Source organism: Lepus europaeus, chromosome 10, assembly GCF_033115175.1.
Source record: "Lepus europaeus isolate LE1 chromosome 10, mLepTim1.pri, whole genome shotgun sequence".
In the NCBI taxonomy this organism is placed as follows: Eukaryota; Metazoa; Chordata; class Mammalia; order Lagomorpha; family Leporidae; genus Lepus; species Lepus europaeus.
Genome location: NC_084836.1, coordinates 99484584 through 99492752, shown reverse-complemented (window position 1 = coordinate 99492752; position 8169 = coordinate 99484584).

Here is an 8169-nt window from a genome sequence, read left to right as displayed (position 1 = left end):
GGTATGTATCTTGCAGCCTACATTTTTACATTGTATCATGATTTTTAAGGACTGCCTAATATTCTATTATATCCTAGCTATTCTGTACCAGTATTCAATTAGATCCATGTTTTGCTTTTAGCTTTCTTGTCTTGTAAGAAACATTGAGGTAAATCTCTCCAGGTGCTTGTCTAGTTATTTCTTTTTTTTTTTTTTTTTTTTTTTTTTGACAGGCAGAGTGGACAGTGAGAGAGAGAGAGAGACAGAGAAAAAGGTCTTCCTTTTCTGTTGGTTCACCCTCCAATGGCCGCCGCAGCTGGCGTGCTGCGGCCGGTGCACTGCACTGATCCAAAGGCAGGAGCCAGGATCTTCCTCCTGGTCTCCCATGGGGTGCAGGGCCCAAGCACTTGGGCCATCCTCCACTGCACTCCCGGGCCACAGCAGAGAGCTGGCCTGGAAGAGGGGCAACTGGGACAGAATCCAGCGCCCCAACGAGGACTAGAACCCGGTGTGCCGGCGCCGCAGGCGGAGGATTAGCCTGTTGAGCCGTGGCGCCGGCCACTTGTCTAGTTATTTCTACCAAACAAACATCCAAGGACCAGAAGGTCTCAGTCCAAAAGGTTGGCAGCTTCCAGACTCCTGACGTCTACTGCCGAGCTGCTCTGTAACAGAAAACCCGAACCAGTTAACACCATCAGCAGCAGTGCAAGGGGGTCGGTTTCCTCTCGCCCTGAGCTGCACTGCCTGGAAGGCACAGTCTCAAAGACGGGCGCTGGGAGCCAACACCCTCTTGGTCCCGCCGCCCCGCCCCCCCATCGACTTAGAGCACAGGTGCTCAGTCACTCAAGGCAGGCTGCTGTCCAGCAGCTGTGCCGATCCGCTCGGACTGCTACATGTGACAGAGAAGTCTCCCTGCGGTTGGCTGTCCAAGGCCTGGCATCAGGCGGCACCCATAAAGGCAGCAGATCCAGGCACATGACACTTGGGACCCGGACGCCACCAGGCTGCCAACGGCTCCCCAGGCCACGCTGTCAGCCATGAAGCTCCCGCTCCTGGTCTTTGTGGCCCTTGGACTTCTGGCCCAGGTGGACCCAGGTAAAGCGGGTGGGGAGGGCAAAGCTGGGGGCCGGGAACACAGGTGGATGGGGCGGCTGTTGTGACTGATAGGCCAGGTTGGCAGGACATAGGGCTCACCCCGTGGAATTCCAGTCTGAATCAGGGGCCTTCCAACATCCACCAATGGCCTCGATACCCTCCACCCAGCCGTTACCCCGAACAACCTTGACCAAAAACGTTCTAAAACGAGAGTCAGCTTCAACCTAATGCATGACATCTTTCCTTCACTGTGTGAGAACCCCTTAATCTGTGCTCTGGAGACACTGAGGGGTCTCTCTCCCCATCATTTGCATCCTTGGAGATGGTGCGCATGGAGGAAAGAGATCTGGGGTCCCGTCCCCATGTCCAACCCGGGGCCACCACAGAGGACTAGGGGAACAGACCTCTTGGAGGGCAGCTCCGCATGGGGTGGGAACAGGGCGCTCAGCTCGAGCTCTGGGAGACAAGAGCACGCCGAGCCAGGGCGGGAGACGTAGGAGGGCAGTGGCTGCGAAGGCCCCGGAAGGAAGAGTGTATTGGAGGAGCCGCAAACACCAAAGGCAGACACAGAGCCCAGGCCATGGCCCTGGGCATCGCAACCTTCACTTTCCCTTTCATGCTGTCGGCGAGGGACTTGACCTCACATCTACAGCCCTAGGTGGCCTGCAGGCAAGGCAGGGAGGCCAGGGAAGAGGAGGCTGTGGGGCGAGAACAGCCACAACTCCCCCTTGCAGGTGCTCAGTCTCCCTGAGAGTGCAGATCCGGCTCCCCGCTCCTGGCTTCATCACACACCCCCTTCTGGTGGATTCACAGACACCAGCATTCTGCTGGCCGGGAGAAAGAGCTGCTCAGTGCCCAGAGGCGATGGGGGCAGGGGGAGATCCTCCCTGTCTCAGCCCCACCGCCCCCGGCCCCGCCCCCCACATTAAGCCGACCTCTGAGGACAGAAAGGCAAACGCTCCCATCTGGCCCCGACCCCTGGGCCGCGCCTCTGCTGCTTCCAAGCTTGACTTCTCTGCCTTTTCCTCCCCCATGTAGCCGGCAGAGGCGGGACGAGATGCAGGCAGAGCTTCCTAGGACACGGCAAGCCGCACTCCGGCCAGCAGGAGCTGGGGCTGTGCCTGTGCGACCGGCGCTGGCAGTGCTGTGTCGCCAGGGAATTTCTGACAGCGCCTCTCCTGCTACCACCACAGTTCCCTAACTCCAAGTCCTTGTGAAGAACCCCGCCCCACAAAAAAAGCCACAGCAAGAATCAGCAGGCAACAGCATCTCCATCACACGGCTGTCACCTGCACCGACCACCGAGCCCCAGACGCCCTCTCCATCGCTCTCCCGCACCTCTTCCTATCCTGTAACCACCACCAGCATGCCACTCACTCCCAGGTGTCTGTCACTTTGGGTCCCCCAAAGAGCAGGTGCCTAGGCAGAATTAGACCTGCAGAATGTTTCTGCAGGAGAGCATCTGGGTTGGCCAATCTGGGAAGCAGCAACAGGCAGGGCAGGCTTCCAGGGGCAAGGTTGGCCTGAGTCCTACAAGGGAGAGGCGGACAGGAGGAGGACTGGAGAGGGGGAGCCCAAGCCGGCCGAGCTATGCGTCTCAGCCAGGTGGATGGTGGAGCCCCAGGCCAGACCCGTCCTCAAGGCAAAGCAGGGACAGCTGGTCTCCGACATCCCGCTAGGCGGCGCCAGCGAGGCATGGTCTCTGGAGAGCACAGGGTGAATGCTACCTCAGATGCGCTAGTCTGGGGGCTGGAGACTGGAGGCCAGCAGCCTCCTGCTCGCACAGCTTCTCGTGAAGGGCGATCCGAGCAGGGCACCCCCATAGCCACCGCAGGATGGGAGAAGAGAGGAGCAGGACGTGCGGGCTTGGCCAGCCGGGGGGAGGGAGGAGGAGTTCACTTACACACACGGTGCCCAGGCCCGTGTTAGCGCTGCTGCAAAGGCAAATGTGCCCATCTAGAGTGGAAAACCCGCACCATCCTGCTGGAAACGGGGTGGACGTGCGTACAAAGCCAGAACTTCAACGGGTACAACTCAGCCAGCACTATGTCTGCTGTGGACCCACGGTTTAGCTGCCCAAGAGAAGCCAAGAGTTACGGTCAATACAGCGTTATTTAAAACCATGGGCGTGTGGCCGTTCTGTGTAGCGGTAAAGGCGCTGTGTGGGCACCCGCAGCCCGGATCTGGGCACCGGGGCTCCAGTCCCAGCTCCACTCCCAATGCCAGCTTCCTGCCAAGGCACACCCTGGAAGGCGGTGCTGAGAGCTTAAGTGGCTGGGTTGCTGCTACCCACGTGGGGGACCGATCAAGTCCCTGGCTTCAGTCTGGCCCAGGCCTGGTTGTTGTGGGCTTTGGGGGAGTCAACCAGTAGATAGGAGAACTCTCTCCGTTTCTCTCTCTCACTCTCTCCCCTCTTCTGCCTTTCAAATAAATAAAATTAATTAATTAAGAGGAAAATGGAAAAAATGAAATAAAATACTATATACTAATAACATGTATAATTATGCAAAGTGGAAATGCTTATAGAATAATAATATTATGCAAAAATCTCAGTTATGCTGTGGTTCCCGTTATGTCAAGATTACCTCTTCATACTACACAATAAAACTCTAGAAAACTGTGACTTTTCTCTTTGGTTGGAGAGAGAACAATGCAATAAATGGCTTCTTACAGTTTGAGGACCATCAGTTTTGTATAACATTTGTGTGTCGAGCACCAACTTCTGCCTGAGAAGAAAAAAGGCAAAATCCTCGGGCCTGGGTACCTGACAGCAGTTGCCCGGCTCACATCACAGCTCTGCGGTAACTCCGGATGCTGCAAACCCGCAGTGTGCAAACAAAAGACTGAAAGAGCACATGCATTCGGGGGAGGCAGCAAGGAAGTATTTCCTAAAAACGGTGGTAGAGGTAGAACTCAACCCCGAACAACGTGACTAGATGGAATAAAATATTAAGCTCCTGAATGTCCAAAGACATCATTTTGGAATGCATCCGGGTTGGTGCAGTGCTTGTATTAATAGCTCATCCCTTTACCTGGGAGTCCTAGTCCACCGTGTGGACACACCACAATTTATTTATTCAATGGTTGGTTGATGGGCTTCCTAGCTGTTTCCTCTTTGCAGTTTTTACAAACAAAGCTTCTACACACATTCAGGCACAGGCATTTGTGTGAACTTGTGCCTGTGTCTCTTTCGGTAAGTACCTGAGACTGGCCTGGCTGGATCGCGGGGTAGGTGAAGGCTTAGCTCACTCAGAAGACACCGAAGCGTGTTCCAACAGGATAAGGAAAATAATGTACATGAATACAGGTATGGGCCACAGCAGGTTGTAATAAACCGCTAAGAGTAGAATCTGTGTGGTGGGAGAAAATGGTCACCATAAAATTCTTTCAACTTTGCTGTCTGTTTGAAATTTGTCGCAAGAAAATGTTGAGGAAATTAACCTGTGTTGAATTAAGGTGTTGATGCGCCAACCATTTAGATCCCTTGCTCAGAATATCTTTTTCTTTCAAGTGAAAGGGAGTTAAAAGATCTTCTACAGGGGCCTGCATTGTGGCGTAATGGGTTAATGCCTGCGACTTCAGCATCCCGTATGGGCACCGGTTCAAGTCCCAGCTGCTCCACTTCCAATCCAGCTCCCTGCTAACGCACCTGGGAAAGCAGCAGAAGATGGCTCAGGTGCTTGGGCCCCTGCACCCATGTGGGAGACCCGGAAGAAGCTCCTGGCTCCTGGCTTCAGCCTGACCCAGCCCCAGCTGTTGGAACCATTTGGGGAGTGAACCAGCAAATGGACAACTCTCTGTCTCTCTCTCTGTAACTCTTTCAAAAATAAATAAATAAATAGTTTTTAAAAATAAAAATAAACTGTAAAGATCCCTTGTGGCACTGCAGGTGTTTTCCCTCTGCTACTGGGCAGCTGCCTCCAGACTTTACCCCCCTCAAGACTTCATCTCATATGAAGATGCCACGGCTGATAAAAAAAAATCCCACGGAGGAGGAGGGGACGCTGGTGGGGGTCGCTCCTCTGATAGCCTCCAGATAGAAGCCGTCCACCAGCTGGCTTTCAGTCACCCCCGCACCCCATCCTTGGTGCCCTTCTTAGAATCTAAGGAGCATCCAACTTGCAACCTCTTAAAAAAAAAAAAAAAGTGTCCTTCCTGATATATTTAGCAAAAACCTGGGTCTAATTTTAGCACTCCCAACCGTTTCAGCATGCCAGCAACTAATTTTTAAAATCTGGCATGAATGTGGAAGAGCTGAGTTCACTAGAGCATGGAAAACCAGAAGAGATTGTTCCAGCAAACCGGGCCCTGTTCCCTCAGCACCATCATTTATCAGTTAAGCAACATGATGGAAGAAATGAAAGATATTGTGACATTTCTCCACACTCGTGCCCTTGATCTTCAAGCCGCATCTCCTAAGACTGTGAAATACAACATAGAAGTTCGCAGCTGTCGCCGTGGCTCAACAGGCTAATCCTTCGCCTAGCAGCGCTGGCACACCGGGTTCTAGTCCCGGTCGGGGCGCCGGGTTCTGTCCCGGTTGCCCTTCTTCCAGGCCAGCTCTCTGCTGTGGCCTGGGAGTGCAGTGGAGGATGGCCCAAGTCCTTGGGCCCTACACCCCATGGGAGACCATGAGAAGCACCTAGCTCCTGGCTTCAGATCGGCGCGGTGCACCGGCCGCAGCACGCCGGCCGCAGCGGCCATTGGAGGGTGAACCAACGGCAAAGGAAGACCTTTCTCTCTGTCTCTCTCTCTCTCTCACTGTCCACTCTGCCTGTCAAAAAAAAAAAAAAAAATTCGCTCATTTTAACAGAATCCAATAGTAGAAGTGCCGGCTAAAGACGCCTTGAGCTGCTACTTCAAATCAAAACACTTTGAGATGTAAGGAATATAGACTCAACGTGTTGGACTCCAGAGAGTAGGAAACACAATTTTCAAGCCCAGTACAAAATTTAAAAGTGGGGCTCCTTGTTCAAAAATTATCAAGAATTTCAAAATGGCTACAGAAGGGTATAAAACCAAGCGGAGAGTTCTTCTGAATTCAGGGAGCCGTGCGATTGCGCAGGTCACTGACACACGAGCCACTCCTGGGTCTCACGGCTCAAGACAGACAGACGTGTGCTGCATAACGTTTCAGTCCATGGTGGGCCATTTGTCCAACAGTGGCCCCTTAAAACTGTAATGGCGCCGAAAACTTCCTATCACCCAGCGACACCATAGCCCCCGTAATGGAACAGGGCAAAGCGGGAGTCCCCTGTCCGTGGGACACTGGTGCTGCCAGTCTACAAGTGTTGCACAGGCAGCGGTCTGCAGAACACGCGAGAGTCATGATGAACGACTGTGTGACTGGTTTGTGTGTTTACTATGCTGCGTTACAGTCTGCTCCGTCTACTTAATAAAAAAATAGAGTTTACCGTAGAACATCCTGCTGCTGCAGCAGCATCTCACCCCTCGGAGTTCCTGCTCCTCTTGCTTGCACCCAAAGGCCACGTCAAGTGATTGGCCTGCAGCACCTGGGTCTGTGTGGACGCACCCGGGTCTGTGTGCACACGAGGGTGCAATTGCATTTCTCAACACACATCTCCGTCGCTAAGCAACTCGCCGCTGTGATCATTTTTACTGAAGTGACAAAACATGAGAACAAGCTGCAGTAGAAGCTGTGAGGGTGGTGAGAATTGCTCATTTCTTCACGCGACTGTCAACGTGCGGCCTGAGCCAGCCGTCGATGGAGCACGCAGGACCGCTTAGGAGCTCTTTTTATTTCCCATTGCTGAGCTGCCCTGACCTTTGCCCAGCAGAACCTAGGGCAGTCCCGGAACAGGTGCGCCGTGGTGGTTAAAGAGACCATGGAATTTAATGGCCGTGCAGCACCAACGCCGTGATCCATCCATGTGTACTGACGGGAGTCATGCTAGGAGTGTATGTGTCCTCTCTGGAGTGCGCGTCTGAGGGAGCGCGATGTCGCTGAGCCAGCTTGCTGTACGGTGCAGCTGCATCACAAAGAAAATCTTAGGCTACGGGCGGTCAAGGTTCCCGGGGAACTTTCGGATCGTCCAACTGGAAGGGCAGAGAGTCTGCAAGGACAACTCGTCACAGCCCACACGACCCCATTAGAACCTGGGTCCCTTCCTCCAGTGGTCATAGGAAGTGTAGGAAGTCACTTCACAACAAGTGTGGAAACACTGAATTAAAACACGGGGCTTGCTTTGGTGCAAAATACGAGGGCTTTTGCGGATTTAAAAATTCATTCGTATCAGAATAAAGTTATCTTTTAATCCCATTTTCCATGAATGTTTTGAGTTCACTGTCAGATAACACGTCCTGGTTTTATGTAACTACAAGGACAAATCAACACCCGAGGGTGCACTGCTTGCGACGCCGGCATCCTAGTTGAGTCCCGGCTGCTCCATGTCCAATCCAGCTGCCTGCTGGTGCACCTGGGAAGCCAGCCCGTGATGGCCCAGGTGCGCGGGCCCCTGCCACCCTGGGAGACCTGGATGGAGCTTCGGGCTCCTGGGTTTGGCCTGGCCCAGCCCCACCTGTTGCAGCTATTTGGGGAGTAAACCAGCAGATGAAAGATGTCTCTTCTCTCTGTCACTCTACCTTTCAAATAAATAAATAAGTCTTTTTAAAAATTAAAAAAAAAAAAAAAACACATATCACTCACAATACCAAAATCCAGTGGGAAAGAGCCCTCACTTCCTCCGGAGTGCAAACAGAAGCCCAAGGGCTGGGCCCCAAGAGCTGTGATTGGCTCGGCTTAGGTCTTGCGCCCTCTTTGAACCAATCTGTGGTTGGGCAGTAAAATGCTCAGATGGCCTTAGTCTTGGCCACAAACTCCACCCCTAAATCTAGAAGCAGAATCGGCTTCCGCATGAACTGATGTGGGGTCCGGGCGGCTCCCAAAGAGAGAATGGAGGGCTTGTTCGCCAGGCAGCTGAGTAGACAGTGGAAGCAAAACAGTGCACACGTATCACAGGCAGAGAGAGAGCTGTCCCTGCCCAGAGCACCCTGGGCCCCGAGACCTCAAAGACAAGCTTGGGCATCACGAACCATCCAGAACCTTCTGTCTGGCTCAGGGTCCTGGGGCACTAG